The sequence below is a fragment of the Pelophylax lessonae genome (genome assembly GCF_965119305.1).
Source record: "Pelophylax lessonae genome assembly, chromosome: 5".
In the NCBI taxonomy this organism is placed as follows: domain Eukaryota; kingdom Metazoa; phylum Chordata; class Amphibia; order Anura; family Ranidae; genus Pelophylax; species Pelophylax lessonae.
Window position 1 is genome coordinate 461,509,349 of NC_138772.1, and position 17,470 is coordinate 461,526,818.

Here is a 17,470-nt window from a genome sequence, read left to right on the forward strand (position 1 = left end):
CTTTTTTAAAGCAATCTAGTGAGCTAGCCAGAACCACCTCTGGAGAAAGTCTATTCCACATTTTCACAGCTCTTACGGTGAAGAAACCTTTCCGTATTTGGAGACGAAATCTGTTTTCCTCTAGACGTAAAGAGTGCCCCCTTGTCCTCTGTGTTGACCTTAAAGTGAACAACTCAACACCAAGTTCACTATATGGTCCCCTTATGTATTTATACATGTTGATCACATCCCCCCTTAATCTCCTCTTCTCAAGAGAGAATAAATTCAGTTCCTCTAATCTTTTCTCATAGTTGAGGTCCTCCATGCCCCTTATCAGTTTGGTTGACTTTCTCCAGTTCCCCTATATCCTTTTTTGGAACTGGCGCCCAAAACTGAACTTCATATTCCAGATGAGGTCTTACTAATGATTTGTACAGGGGCAAAATTATATCTCTCTCTCTCTGGAATCCATGCCTCTGGTAATACAAGAAAGGACTGCTTGCTTTGGAAACAGCAGCTTGGCATTGCATGCTATTATTAAGCTTATGATCTACTAGAACACCCAGATCCTTCTCCACTATGGATTCCCCCAATTCTACTCCACCTGGTATGTATGATGCATGCATATTCTTAGCCCCCAAGTGCATAACTTTACATTTATCAACATTAAACCTCATTTGCCACATAGTTGCCCAAATGAAACAGTGTATTGAGGTCAGCTTGTAAGTTGGAGATATCCTGTAAAGAAGTTATTCCACTGCAAAGCTTGGTGTCATCTGCAAAGACTGAAATGCTACTTTTAATCCCAGACCCTATATCATTTATAAAGATATTAAAAAGTATGGGTCCCAACACTGAACCTTGGGGTACATCACTGATAACCTTAGCCCATTCAGAGTAAGAATCATTAACCACTACTCCCTGAATTCTTTTAGCCAATTTTCTATCCAATTACAAACTGATCATTCCAAGCCAGAAGATTTTACCTTACACATTAGCCGTGTGTGGAGAACTGTGTCAAACGCTTTTGCAAAATCCAAGTATACCACATCCACAGCCATACCTCTGTCCAAGGTTTTACTTACCTCCTCATAAAAAGAAATCAGGTTTGTTTGACAACTTCTGTCTCTCATGAATCCATGCTGTCTGTTGCTTAAAATATTTTTTTCCAGCAAGAACTCATCTATGTGGTCTTTTATTAAACTCTCCAATATCTTCCCAACTATAGAAGTTAAACTAACAGGTCTATAGTTACTTGGCAAAGACTTTGACCCCTTTTTAAATATAGGCACCACATTGGCCCTACGCCAATCCAATGGTACTATTCCAGTCCTTAACGAGTCAATAAAAATTAGAAACGAAGGCTTAGAAATTACAGCGCTCAGTTCCTTTAGGATGCATGGGTGGATGCCATCTGGTCCAGGCGCTTTATCCACCCTTATTCTGTCTAAATATTTCTGGACCATATCACTTTTGAGCCATTGTGGATCATTTGGGGCTGTGTCAATACCGTCCTCATTATGATCATGAGCTCCCTCATGCTCCTTTGTATATACAGAGCTGAAGAAAGTATTTAATACATTTGCCTTCTCTTTGTCCCCAGTCACCCACTCCTGATTATTTTGTAAAGGGCCTACATGCTCAGACCTAACCTTTTTACTGTTAATATATTTGAAGAATTTTTTGGGGTTTGTCCTACTATCTTTTGCAATCTGTCGTTCATTTTGGATTTTTGCGTCCCTGATTTCCTTTTTACATATTCTGTTATATTCTTTGTAACAATTAAACAATGATAGTGTTCCCTCATTTTTTATATTTTTTAAAAGCCCATTTCTTTTTATCTATAGCTTTTTTAACTTTTGCCGTGAGTCACATAGGTTTTATTTTTAGCCTTTTAAACGTATTACCCATGGGTATATACTTTGCAGTGAGTTTGCATAAAGTCTTTTTGAAAAATTTCCATTTCTGTTCTGTGCTCATCGATGCCAATATTCCCTCCCTGTCTAAATCCTGGAGAGCAGCCCTGATCCTTTGAAAATTTGCTCTCTTAAAGTTAAGTGTTTTTGTATTTCCTGTATGCATTTTTTGCTTACAGCTAACATTAAATGAAGTCATGTTATGGTCACTGCCACCCAGATGTTCTTTTATATGAACATTGTTAATAAGCTCTGCATTGTTTGAGATTACCAGGTCCAACAGAGCATAATTTCTAGTGGGGGCCTCAATAAACTGCACCATAAAATTGTCTTGTAATAGGTTTATAAATTTTGTGCCCTTTAACTGTTCCAGCAGTGCCATTACTCCAGTCAATGTCTGGGTAGTTAAAATCCCCCATTATTATCACTGTCCCAGTCCTTGCAGCCCTTTCTATCTGTCTCAGGAGCTGAGTCTCCATCTCCTCATTAATACTGGGAGGTCTATAACAAACTCCAATGATAATCTTTGTTTTACGCACACCCATGTACATTTCAACCCATACTGCTTCAGATTCAGCACACTCTCCATCAACTAGGTCATCTTTAACACTCACTTTGAGATCACTTCTCACATAGAGACAAACACCACCACCCCTCTGTTTTACCCTGTCTTTCCGAAAGAGAGCATAGCCAGAAATATTAATAGCCCTGTCATGTGAAGAATGAAGCCATGATTCAGCAATACCAATTAAGTCATAGTTCTCCTCGTGCACCAGAGCTTCCAACTCACCTATTTTGCTTGGCAAACGTCTGGCATTGGTGAACAAACACTTTAAATCATTGTCCCATTTTGCACACTTATTTTGCATGTTTTTAATTTTGGTACAAATAGTACCATTTCCAATATTTGTTTATTTATTTATTTTGTGCCTGGAAGCCAAGCTTTATTTCCCACATTTACCTCTAGACATGATGTTTCTGAGGTATAGGAATAGGAAAATGGAAGATAATAGTTTTTTTTGGTTACTTTTTAAAAATAATTTGGAGAAAAAAAAATAAGGTAATGAAAATGTATTTCTGATCATATTTTTTATTGAGGGTGTCAGACTTTTTTATAAATAGAAACTCAGTTATATCAAAGTGAACAGGTATGAGGACCAAGCATTTTGTTTGTCAGGGCAGAGGTACAGTACATGCAATACATATAACCCTTCCCAACTTGTGGTATACTGTGGGTTTGATTTACTAAAGGGAAATATACTGTGCACTGGAAGTGCACTTTCTCCAGAGCTTAGTAAATTAGATAAAAATTCACTTTGCAAAGTATACGCATGCAAGGAAAATAAAAAACAGCATTTTTGTTTGTACATGATTGGATGATAGAAATCAGCAGAGCATCCCCTAACGTCACTTTCTGTTGACATTTTTGCAGAGATTTTTTTTTTTTTTTTTACAATATTTTTTTTTTATCTATACTAGCCTGGGACCAACTGATTTTCTGCTGTTGTTTTTTCGAAGAAGATGCACTTACAGTTAAGATGATATAATAAGCTTGCTGGAACCCTGTAGATCCGTGGCCGCCTGCAGTGCGGACCACGGATGTAGTTAGTGACGGCGTGCCTCCTCTCTGACGCGTTTCCTCCGAGCAGACTTCTATTGAGACAGGAGGGCTCTGTAACTGTAAGTGCATCTTTGAGTATCAGCAATAAAAGTTATAAGGATAATGCACTATTAGTCCCCCCTTGTCTATTTTTGGGAAATCACCTGTGAACACCTGGATGAAGTTTCACTTCCAAGGGACAACAGGGAGCCGCAAGCTTGGGGGACGGTCATTACCATTGAGCTGAAAGATATCCAGAAGTTTTCCATAAACCTTAAGTTTTATGTCATCTGGTAAGAGTTTATCTACTCTCAAACCGGCCACGAGGTGGGCAGAGCTGGGCTATCTATATCACTGCACGCATCTTTCTGTTTGGGGATATATTGCACCTTATTTTTCACCCGTCTGGTCTGGTATAGGGATTTCTTCATTCAAGGACTTATGTGAACTGTTGCATATATGGACCTTTTATGAACTTCATGGACTTTTATGTTTTATATCTCATCCTATTTATTAATGACATTGGTGTTACTATTGTTCACATATTTATGTTTATAAGTTTCACAGAATTAGCGCACTACACATTTTAATCATTTGTACACTTAATTATCCTCACTGGGTAATCGGATTTTAGTTGCAGATTTTTCATCGATTCATTTATCAGCGCTCCCTTTATACATACCATAATATTCATGTGCTGCTGGACAATAAAATAGGTATTGTATACGAAATATAGATAATGCTACTTTGCTGATTAATATTCTGCACTGATTTCTGATGGTCAGAATGGCAAAGTATAGTTTAAAGAATCATACTGAAGTAACTTAAAAAAAAACAACAAATCAATATTTTTTTAGGGAAACTGGCTGTCATGTACCTGTATGTGGTACCCTAGATAGTGAGGGTGGCCTCTTGCACAGTTATCTTACAAGCAGCCCTGCAGGAGACAGGGTCTGCAGGGGCAATGGAAGAACACAAGTGCCAGGGTGCAGGCGCTGAATACTGTAACTTGGGGTTATCAAATGAGCATGGGTACAGCTGGTGGTACACTGTGGATACACCAAGGAATCAAGTCACAAGCTGGTTCCAGTACCAGCTAAGCAAGAAGGCACTGCATTTGGCAGGAGTTGAGTTACAAAGTTGTTAGACAGAATCTTGATCATAAGTCTAGGCAGAGATTGGTAATAGAGATGAGCAGCAAACATAGAGAAGAGATCAACAAACAGAGAAGGGTAATACAAAAGCAGGTCAGGCAAACCTGGTCAACAAGAAGGTCAACATAAGTTTCAACATCAAGATCACAGGAGTAAAGAATGAAAGACCATTCAGCAATAATCCTATGAAAAGCTCAGGTTCAAATAGTCCGCTTGGCACCAATGGACATGTCCATATGCATACTGTGTATGTGATGGTGTGCATACACGTGTGTGCTGGTGTGTGTACAACATTGTATGTGTAGTTCGGTTTCTGTGAATGTAGACATGTGCATGCTTATGAGTAGTATTGGGCGAACACCCAAAGTGTCACGGCGTTCAACTATTCGTTCGACCCACTAAGCACCCAACTGTGCATTTATAGCCCTGATTGGCTGAAGCAATAAAGGATTTGCCCAATCAGGGCACAGAGCACTATCAGAGCCATGATTGGAGAAAGTAATGATGACTGTGCCCAATCATGGCTCATTGCTCAAAGACCTACCGCACACTTAAAAAAGGTTCCTTCAAAAGCAGCCATTTGCAGTGGGATATTGGAGGGAAGATAGATAGAATAGGGCTCTCTTCATTTCTACTTGCGAGTTAGTGTGCTATAGTGTGCTGTTGTGATTTTTTTGTGAGTGTAAAGTATTAGTGTAGTATGAATATAGTGATAGTGCAGTGTGAGTGTAGTGCGACCATTCATTTTTACTGTAGTGTGAGTTTAATGTTTCAGGGCAGGTTACCTGCAGTATATTGAAGTGTGTTAGGGCAGTTTTACTGTAGTATAGTAGTGTGTCAGGGCATTTTTACTGCAGTATATTGGAGGTGCATTAGAGCATGTTTACTGCAGTATATTGAACTGCGTTAGTGCACATTTTCTTCAATATAATGAAGTACGTTAGTGCACGTTTACTGCAGTATATAGGAAAAACAAAGCAGAGAAGAAGGTGCCTCTAAGTGTAGTAATAAAACACTTTAATGACAAGGAAGGAATAAAAACACTTTCAAGATGGAAGTGAAAAAAAGGCATATCAATGAATCCATAACATCCAGTGAGATGCCTCCTGGGAGTAAAGACAGCTGCAGGTGGAAGTTCCAGCCGACCAGCCTCCATCCAAGATGGAGAGCCTTGCTGTCAGGTTTGAAAAAGAAGCGACTGGGCATGCTCAGATACATGTCCCGCCTAATCTGACATCATTTCCAGTTACCTGTATTTCATGCTGGCCCTGACAGCACAACTCTCCATTTTGGATCAGAGACACAGTGTTTACCATCGCCGGCAGTATATTGAAGTACAATAGTGCACGTTTACTGCAGTATATTGAAGTGCATTAGTGCACTTTTATGGCAGTATATTGAAGTGTGTTAGTGCAGTTTTACTGCAATATATTTAATTGCATTAGTGCACTTTTACTCCAGTATATTGAACTGTGTCAGGGTACTTTTATTACAGTTTAGTGGGAATATAGTGAAATGTAGTGCAGCATGAGTGGAGTGTGATCGTTCATTTTTACTGTAGTGTCAGTTAATATGTAATTAACATTCCCATTTGCTATGCAGTTGGCTTGGTAACAAAAAAAAAAAAATGCTCATCAGAGAACCAGGGCTGTCTGTTTTTTAAAAGAGGCAGTAGCAATTTACCTGACAGGATTTTGCAGGGCACACATGGAGGCTGGAGCAACTGTTTTTGTGATTAAAAATAGATGGGGTTGCATGGGCCTGAAAACTGGGTAACAATGCTGAGGACCTATAATGCAAAGAGTGGTGGATTTAGCAAGACCACAGGCCTCTACATGAAAATTAGTACCAGGGATAAGTGAAGTGGTGGGAACTCGTGAGCTGCATAACTTGCAATTACTGTTGTCATAAAAATTGAATTACTGCATCATGACAGATTAAAATGCAACATTTACATGCTTCAGACCACTAACGGAGTTCTTCATCAAATATTTAGGATTAAATACCTAGTTAGTGGTTTAAAATGCATCAGATTGGAACCATGAAATTACAATAAAAATTGTGATAAAAGTATGGTTTGTTATGGGGAGGGATCCTGAGAATACCTATCTCTAATTACACTGGTAGGCCCAGGGCAAACATCTCCATGGTGGACTCCTGTCACATCTTTTTATTTTCTCAACACACAAACGCTATTACAACATAAAGAGAGCAAGATGGAGGAGACTTACCAGCTATGTGGAACTGCAATCCACAGCAGGTTTTTTTTTCTCTGTTATATTTTCCTTTTTATCTCTCTTATATAAGTACTGTAAAACCTTACCAGGGATGCTTTTAGCTGTCACCTCTTATACAAAGGTTCTGTTTTCTTTAATGTTGCTTATGTGCTAAGTATTTTGCAAGTGTTATAGTTTTCCTCAACCTCTGATGACAATGTTTTTTTTGGTTGAACTGGTCTTTTTTAAAAACTGGCCTAGTATATACCCATGCTACTGTTACTTTCTGGAAAGCTGGCCTTGCATGCAAATGTGGTCATGCCTACAAGAGCTTTGGCAGAAAAAGATATTCAGGGGTAGAATGCTAAAGAGCTCTGTGCTCCTTACCTACTGTAATTGAAATTTTCTTGTGTCATAAAAGTATTAGCAGGCATCATTTAGTGTCTGCCCCTACTTCTACCTTAAAAAATCTAAAATTAAGTACTGTTTAAAATGGCAACCCCCATTTCCTTGACTTCCTAAATAGTCATCGGGGTGGAAAATGATTGCCTTAGTGGGACAATCAAATGACAGGAACACAAGGGAAGATGGAAGGGCTTTCCTTAATTCTCTGGGCGGTATCTGATCTGAGAACTACTCTTCTCTTCTTATCAGTGTTGATTTCACTGACTGAAATATTTTCATAAACTAAATTAACACTATTTTAGTCTTCTAAAATACAACTAAAACAAAAACAGTTCAGATGACTAAAATACAACTACAACTAAAATGGCATTTTGGTCAAAAGACTACAACTAAAATTAAATTGAAATTTTACATCAAAATTAATCCCTTCATTCCTAAGGTTAAAACAAATCTAAATGCCTCAGCACAATTTTGACATGTGTTAGTAAAACTGTACATATCATCACAACTACTTTGAGCATCCAGGTTGATTTTTCTTGTTTTTTTTTTTTTACGACAAATTGGTCTTTCATTTGGTAGTAAATAGTTATGGATATATCCTGATTTTCTTTTTATTATCAAAGGAAAATACAAAAAGCTGTATATTTTTGTTACGGTTTCTTGTTACTACCATAACAACCCAAAGAATATTGTCCTACTCCTGACGATCACTATACCACATACAGTATGTGTACGTTATTTGTTATTTGTACCTGTAGTATACCTCAGAAGCAATAGTGCACATTTTCCTTTTTTTTTTTATCCTACCTAAAATGCACTAACTGACATTGATGCTAATTTAAAAAAATAAAATAAAAAAAAAAACCTGTCCGAAAAAATACTGACCCTGACCTTTGAATCTGACATTGACCTTTGACCCCCTACTTGACCCAAACACTAACCCTGGCACTGACATAGATCAAACCTTGATCTAGGTATTTTTCTTTATTTTTTTCTTTATTTATTTATTTAAAATTTTTTACAAACACTTTTTTTGTTCTTTCTGCAAGGAAGGAGGAAGATACATTGTATCCTTCTTCTCCATTCACAGAAAGTGAAAAAACACAGTAGCGGGCTTCACAGTGACTGATAACTGTGGTAGCTATTTAGAGGCTACCACAGCGTTCAGGTGACCTGGAATCAGGAGAACTTTAGTACAGGGCCCAGGGCTCTCGGTCTCTGTGCTGTTAGCGTGCTGTGTTCCGTCAGGGTGAAGGGGTTTACACTGCACTACCACATGAGAATAAGTAGGGGCCATCTACTAAGCTGCTGAAAGTATTTTCCCCCTTTTTTTTTTAATATTTAACATTGGTAACGTATTCACGTAATATGTGTAATGGCATTACAGCCAATATAGTTTACAGTTTTTTTTCCTATTTTAAATTTTAAAGTTTAAATGCTACTGTGGCGAAAGTTATGCTATTGTGTATTTGTCCATAAACAATATATTGTATATTATTAAATCAATATTTTACTCAATAATGTCAGTTTATGAGCCTTCATAACCCCAAAAAATCTTAACAAGTTATAATTTATGTTATATAAAGTTATGCTGACAATGAAAAAGCAGCAGTACTAAGCTGCTCTTGATGGTGATGTTGCATCTATCAGCATAAAATGACTTCAAATTGAGTGGAAATTGTTTCTTTGCGCAAACTACTACATTTCCTTCTGAATAAAGTGTATTTGATAGGGTGAAAGATCAGAAGACTGAATGACTCAGGTTCAAATGGACATATCATAACAAAAGCCAACATTAAAATGAAGTTCACCATCAGTGCTGCATATACATAAAAGGTATCCTAAAAAAACATTGACCTAAGTCTTTTGGGTATCTTATTGCTTTGTTTTTTCAGGCTATTTTTTACCGACCCGGTAGTAGAGTACTTGCAGAGGGAATCATTTGCTAACCTTATCAAGTGGAACACATCATACATTCTGGAGTTCGGAGCACTGAAGAAATGATTAATATGTTTTCCTGTAAAGGAATTGCTCTAAAAAACAATCCATATTTGGCATTGGAACACTACAGATAGTACAGAATATGACATACAGCTTTAGGAATTTATAGCTGCTGCGAAAAGACAAAAAGAGAATGATAAAGTATTTGGTAGAAGCATCTCTCCTAATCAATCCTTGATGCTTTGTGTGCTCTGTGCAATATCTACTACAGCTGGGCATCATGGGACTCACATAACATTTTCTTTTAATCATAAAAATTGATTTTTTTTTCTTTGTTTCCAATTTATTGTATAATCCTATCATTGGCAGAGGTTATTTGCCAGCAGGAAAAATATCAAAAATATGGCTCTGTTAAAGGATCGCAGAGGCAAGTAAATTAAGATGCTAATCTCTGTTAATTATTATATTTTTTATGAATGCACATGTGGTATTTTGCTTAATACATGGTGAGTCTTTTGTGTTACAATGCAGGATTCTTGCATCCATCAAATAGTTATAAATCAATACATACAGAAATGTTTTGTAGATCTTTGCTTGTAGACATCCCAGGGCTGCCCTTGTGTAGAAATAACAACAATGCAACATTTGAAGACAGCATTTCTCCCAATAAACCTCATGCCTAGACTCTGCTGAAGGTCTGGTAAAACAGACAACTGCAAAGGATGGAAAACAAAATCAATAAAGCCCATGGTGTGTGTGTGTAGGCAAATGGGGGAGGGTGTGCAATTTATTGTAAAAGCCAGATGATGATCAGCTGCATCTCAGAAGACCCCAGGAACCCCTGTGAAAGTGAGGGCCTCTTATTTCCTACAGATAGGCCAGACCTTAGTAGGGACAAAGAATTTATCTTTTCATCTATGAGTCTAAGTTATTTTTTATTTGGTTGATTTATTTATGATTTATTCCAGAATAATGCCAAGTGTATATTTCATGTGAGCTGACAAGTGTTAGTCTGCATGAAATAGTAAAACAGATATTGTTCTTAAAGTAGATGTATTTGGTTTCAAGAATATCACCTGCCCGATGTAAAAAATAAATGGACTCAAGTAGCATGAGTAAGAGCCGGTTCACACTGGGGCGACTTGTCAGGCGACCTGGTCGCCTGACAAGTCGCTGTGGGTCGCCTGCCATAGATTAGCACAGGACCCGTTCTAATAGGAGCGACACAAGCCGCTCCGACTTAGAAAAAGGGTCCTGTACTACTTTCAATGATATGAAGTCTGTGCATGCCGCTCCGAGGTCGCGGTGTGCGCCGTGCAACGCGACTTCACAGGTCGCCCCGGCAAGTCGGGTCGCTTCTATGTGAACCAGCTCTTAATCAATAAACAATAGTTTTTTCTTTGTCTCCATAACATTGTGTTATTATACTCTGATATTAGAGTTACAATGTACCATCGAAGGGCTATCCTGATTGTTTGTATTACTCTTAGTCACACGACTTAAAGCGGAGTTCCGCCTCCCCCTCCACCCCCTCCACAAATACTGTAGCTGCTGACTTTTAATATTAGGACACTTATCTGTCCTGGAGTCCAGCGATGTCGGCACCTATATATTTATACTGTATATATACACATACATTATATACAGTATACTGTAAAACCTAAGATTGCAAGCAAAATTCGTTCCAGAAACATGCTTGTAATTATATCAAAGCAAATTTCCCCATAATAAATAATGGAAACTCAGATGATTTGTTCCACAACCATTTATCATAAATCCTTCAGTTTATAGTCCATATAAAGAGATTATAGCAATATAGGTTGTGATACCATAAAATTACCATCCACTAATGGCAGCCTGCACAAGGGCAAAATCCAGCAGGAGCTACAGAGTATAAAAGAGAAGAGAGGCATAGGAATATGGTTACATTTAATGAAGGTTCATTCAGAAGAGCGATCTAAAAGTAAGGCTTGAATCGCTCATGGAGTGCAGCGCTGAAGGGGTGACGTTGATGGCGGTGTGAATTATGGCCTATGTGGACAGCTTTATTTTTATTTATTATTATTATAATTTATTATTTATGAATTATGCCTGCATAGTTAGATGTGCCTGTTTTAATCATCAGCCATGTGAGTTGCTAAATGTTATACCTTCATTAAATGTAACTGTGACGGTACTCACCATCACTGGGAGTGAAAGACAGATACTTAATGGACACTGAGAATATGGTTTGGATTGCTTCAAATGGGACAGTAATATTTGTCAGCCATGTATCTCGAGAAATATGTGAAGACTATTCCTGGCCAGTTTGATTCTGAACATGTTCATTGAAAGAGCTAATCGCATTGGCCTCTGTTCCATGTTCAGCAGTGTCAGAGACGAGCAGTCTGTCACTGGCGGTCCCTTCCTATTGTCTGTGTATTGAGGTGTGATGTGGATTCTCTTAAGCCTGTCCGTCCCATTGTTAATTGTTAATGAACCCGCATATTGTTTCTTTCCAGATGGCTAGATAGTTAGTTCAGGTTAATTCTATTTCTGTATACAATTTCATCTGCAGCATATGATAATGTGATCAGGCAACCCCTGACCTGATGGGGGTAATCTGATCAGGAGGGGGGTGTCCATGCTGTATATAAACTGTGTAACTGTTCAATAAAGAGAAGGTTCCAGTACAAGATAAGTTGTCGGCTAGCTTTGTATGGGGGCGGCTGGAATATTTGAGATGTATGATCAAAGGAAGCCGTATACTGACAGAAGTTGTATACTGACGGAAGTTCACAAGCACAGTGTGTGTGTTGCAGTTCCGTTACAGTAACCATATTGCCACACTAAGAGGCACCTCTCTTCTCTTTTATACTGAGTTGTGACATGACGCTAATTGTATATAAAGACATCACTTATTTATCAAGTCAAAATTGTAAAAAAAAAATGTGCTTGTCTTGCAAAACGCTCTCAAACCAAGTTACTCTGAATCCAAGGTTTTACTGTACATATATACTATATACACATACATACGTACACATGCATGGGTGTTTGAGCTTTGGGGTGCACACCCTAATGCAATAGGCTGCGCACACCTATGTATGATTCTCATGTTTTTTGTTATACCCTTATCAGCTAAAGTGAGTATTTTACTTATTTGCCAGTTACTTCTGAGGCTCACTAGGAAGGGTTAACCCAGCACAGAAGCGTAGTTATTTGAGCTCTTTTCTCCAAGGAAGGGCACAGATTTACAAAAGTCTAATTATAATCTTCCTGATTGATAGTGATTTATACTGCCACATATTTGCATTTTTATGTTGGAATTATTGTTGAAGCAGATGTGCGTTGCTGGAAGCCTGTTTTGACAATGAGCTCAGCTCGAAAAAAAAAATAAAGAAAGAAAAATCTCTTTGTGCACTTTGTATGCTCTGTCATATGTTTATTAGAGAAATATGTTGTGGAAAATCTGGAAAAAAAATCTCTATGAGAAAAGTATTAAGTGTTCATCTATTTCAAATATGTCTGCCAGATTTATACTTACCTGCCAGTGGTGACATGTTTGTATTGATTTTTCTAGTGTTACAAATTCCTGTAGCTTGGTAGATGCGCTTTGGGTCCATTTATACATTCAGCTGTCTTCCCACCATGTCTGATTTCAAATAAATGTATGATTTTTCTTTGAAATATATGCAAAATAAATTGCATTTATGTAGAGCTAATTTTGAAAGGTTTAACATAAATAAAAATTATATTTTCAGACAATGAATGGCAACTATTTTCAACAGATTTTGGGGCTATTTTACTCTCAGATTAACAAAACTTTACTGGAATACAAAATTACCCAGCCAGTGGTGCAGTTGTCTGGCCACATGGAGTTGCACGTATGGAAAACAAAAATTGAATTTATAAATGCCAAAACCTTTGATAAATACAAAAACATTTGCATGTGCGCCAGTGCAGTGCTACTACCCATAAAACTTTCTTGAATACTAATATTATATCAACAACTGGAATGACATCAAAACCATACCTGAATATTGAATAGAAAAGATTACATCCTCTGTTCCTTTTTTTTTGCTCTCTATGTACCCATCCCGTCCTATTCTATTGGATTTTTCAAGAGCATATGGAAAGAATGCATTGCAGAGAAGGGAGTATATTTATTTTTTCTGTATTAGATTTCACTGCAGAATGTATTTCAACCACAACTTTGTTGATTTCTTCTTTATTTCTTTTGTTCAAACGACACCACTCCATATTCACATGAATATCTATCTACTGATTCTTTCAAGCACAACACAATTCCAAAGCAATAGTCAGGAATGGAAAAACATATTCCTAAGTTCGACTTCAGGCAAACAAGTAAATGCAGAACTGAAATACATAAAATCAATTGTCTTGCTTGCAAGATCTATAATTCTGTTCAGTCATTCATCCCCAACCTCCCATCCTTCATTCTAAGTCAAGTCCACCAGGTCTATGACATCCAATGCAGATAAACAGCACAGCTGGGATAGTTAGTTACCATTATATTTACTGATAATTTGATCAATAAAGGATATAGTAGTTTTGTATAACTCAGACTTCTTGTATTACATCTTCTTTCTTGTGAAAAACAGTGCAGCCTGGCTAAGGACAAACCCTCACCTAATTGCTTGGCATTCTGACCTTCCTTTGCCCACCTGAGTGTTTCTGCATAGGGAATACAAAGCAAAAAACAGACATAATTTGTGTACTTATACAAAGCTGTATTTAAAGCATATCTATGGTCAAAGTAGAAAATTACTTTCAGTTACTTTTAGCCTACTCCTTTTAATCTGAATGATCTTGAAGTTCCCCTGACATTTACTTCCTTGAGTTCGGTGACCTTTATTCACTATGCCCTGTGAGAAGGCACTGCTGTGCCACACATTTCACAGAGCCTGCCTTTTGAACAACAGTTATGCTTAGTGGAGGCAGATTCAGTATTGAATCTGAATTTAAGAGGCAGATTCAGTATTGAATCACAGGCAGCAAGGTACCATGGGATATTTAGTTCTTAGAAATTATAAGTAAACAACTGAGGAGAAACTGCAAAGCATGCAGGGAATCCAGGAAGTTGTGGAAAGAGATGACCACCAGAGTGGCAGAACTCCCAACATAAAAGGGAATTTTTTAAGTAAGCTTATTATGTAAAAATAATAAATGTTTTTATTGTTATTACAATGGTGATGTTATAAAATGAAAGTGTATGCTGTGACCATAGATTTCTTTTTATATGAATAGATTACTGTATTAAAGTAAATGTAAAGTAAATTATTTTTTTAAATAACAAACATGTCTTACATATCTTCTATATGCAATGGTTTTGCACAGAGCGGCCCCAATCTCCCTCTTCCAGGGTCCAATGCTGGTACTCAGGGCTCCTCCTCTTCTCTGTGTGCCACCACAGGAAGCCACTTCATATGGTGGCACATGTGACTTGATCCTGACCTTAAGTCTGTGTGGCTTGGCCCCACCCCCTTCTCCCTCTTCATTGGATTTGATTGACAGCAGCTGGATCCAATGGTTCCCACTGCTCTCACTCAGTCCAGAGTGGGGGGGGGGGGGGGGGCTGAGTGTTGTAAACAATCACCTTCTAAAATAACCCATTCAGTTTAAAATAGAAATTAAAGGCAAAACATCTGTGTATAGATATATAAAAAACATTATAAATACATGTTTTCCCTTTTTTCTAAGTGATCACATTGTATAAGAGCTGGGAAGGAAAAGGAGCAGCACACTGAGCTTCCCCATGAATTGCTGTGCAGAGGGGGAGGTGTCAGGACAAGTTTGATCATTAGAGGAGAGCAGGCTGAGCTCCCAGCACAGCTAGAGAACTGACCACACTGTGGTCTCCTGTTTAGTGTGGTCAGTTTTTGATAGAAAAGCAGAGGGAAGCAAATACAAAGGAAGCAATACAAAGAGAACTGACCACGCTGTGGTCTCCTGTTTAGTGTGGTCAGTTTTTGATAGAAAAGCAGAGGGAAGCAAATACAAAGGAAGCAATACAAAGAGAACAGGAGACTTCTTCGTACAAGTGTACGGTACAGCAGACACATATTAGGAAGAGGGGATGTTGAGTTAACATGCTCTTTAATGAAGAGAATGCATTAAAGTAAAAAAAACCTTCATCTTTTAAAACTACTTTGAGTTGTGTGCAATGTTAATGGAGACATGCACTTTAGTACAGTGGTAAAGTCCACTTTGCAATTTTTACCTACAGATAAGCTTAAAATAAAGTTCACCTGTAGGTAAAATTAATATCTCCTAAATGTGCGCTATTTTGGTGATAGTCTACTAAGCAGCAGACTGTTATGCGTTTGAGTTGTGTCAGGAATTGCCTAAAGAATTTATTTATATTGAGTATTGTTAGACCAGTGGAATCCTTGAAAAACACAAATTGATTGATGTGAATACAGACTAAATATGGAAATAAATAATATTTATTCACTAAGACACATATTCACAACAAATATTTAGATTAGTGGATGGACATAGACAACAATCTTACATAAAAATAACAAAATTGTATGAAGCTGGCTAATATGTATCTCACTATGTAATCGAATAAAGCAAAATGATTCATTTCTCCCCATGGACATAATAACCATATATGTATATAACTAACTATTAGACAATAGTTTGCGCTTTACAAAGTCCAACAGTTACTCCCCTGCAGAAAGGGAAAGTAAAGTAAAAATGGTATGCTACTATAGCCCAAAAAGAGAAAATAATTAAAATTGGAAAAACAAAAATAGAATTAAAGAAACATTTTAATGGTTATAATATTGGGGGAGAGCAATCTAGCTATCCCAAGAAATCAATCAATATGCATATCAAGGTAGGCAATGAATTATTAAAATATCAATGTATCATATTAATTTCAAAATAGCTGCTGGCTTACAATGGTCATTACCAGAGTCTGCTAAAATGGCTGCATTTCCAAAATGGTGTTTTGCTAGGTTGGAGCTGTGTCTTGGTGTCCCTGAGGTGTTAGATGATGAGGCATGATGATGAGTGTCTTTATGGATGAATGGATGTGGGTCCTGTGTGATTAAAGGGTGATCTGTATAGATGAAGAGTGATCTTGATGGGTGATGACGTGTGTCTGTCTACACTTGTCCTATAAACAGTTCTGACCAATAAGCTCATACAATTTTTAATAAGCCTAGCCCAGAAGGTGGAATTTCTTCTGCTGGTGTAAGGCTATACATTTTTTTACAATTTTCTTGAAATTTACCTTCCTTCAACCATGTAGTACAAAGGCCTGCCTGACTGGATACAAGTGAAAGTGTTGTTTAGCTTTGACCTCATATTATGTGGTTTGTGGTTAATCTAACAGAAAATTGCACAGAAAATTGAACATGCATGGCCAGCCTTAGTCCACTGTGTTTAATCAAGTCCAAAGTCAGCACAGCCTTCTACCAGGAAATTCTAGAATACTTCATGCTTCCCTCTACTGATCAGCTTAATGGAGATGCTGATTTAATTTTCCAGCAGGACTTGGCACCTGCCCACACTGCCAAAAGTACCGATACCTGGTTTAATGGTCATGGTATCACTGTGCTTGATTGGCAAGCCAACTCGTCTGACATAAACCCCATAAATAATCTGTTGGGTATTGTCAAGAGGGATATGAGAGAAACCAGACCCAACAATGCAGACGAGCTAAAGGCCGCTATCAAAGCAACATTGGCTTCCATAACTAGGGATGATCGAACTTTTGAAAAGTTCGGTTCGACCAGAACACCCGAACTTCACGAAAGTTCGGTTCGGATTTCAGAACCCCATTGAAATCAATGGGACCCGAACTTCTGTAATCAAAAAACACAATTTTTAAGCCCTAAAACCCAATAAATACCCCTAAAAAGTGCCTAGGGTTCTGGGTCATGCCCCAGGGACTATTAATCACACAAAAAAAAGTTCTTAAAAATTGTCGTTTTTGATAGATAGCCAATTATTGAAAAAATTAAAAAAAAAAAAAAAAAAAAAAAGAGATTTCTTTGGATTTAGTGTCTGGGGGGTCTAAAAGTTGTACCTGTGAAGTTTCAGCTCTGTAGCATGTCCAGAACCAGAATTACAGCATACCAAACCTTCAAAAATGACTTTTTTGCTTAACCGCACCTTTCTTTTGCTCCTAATCAACGGCTCAGCCAATGTGTATGATGGGGACATAATGCAGTGCACTGGGAACAAGATTAGAGGTTTTTTTGGAAAAAGGTGCTGTCTCTTTAAATGTGCATATAATTAACGGGT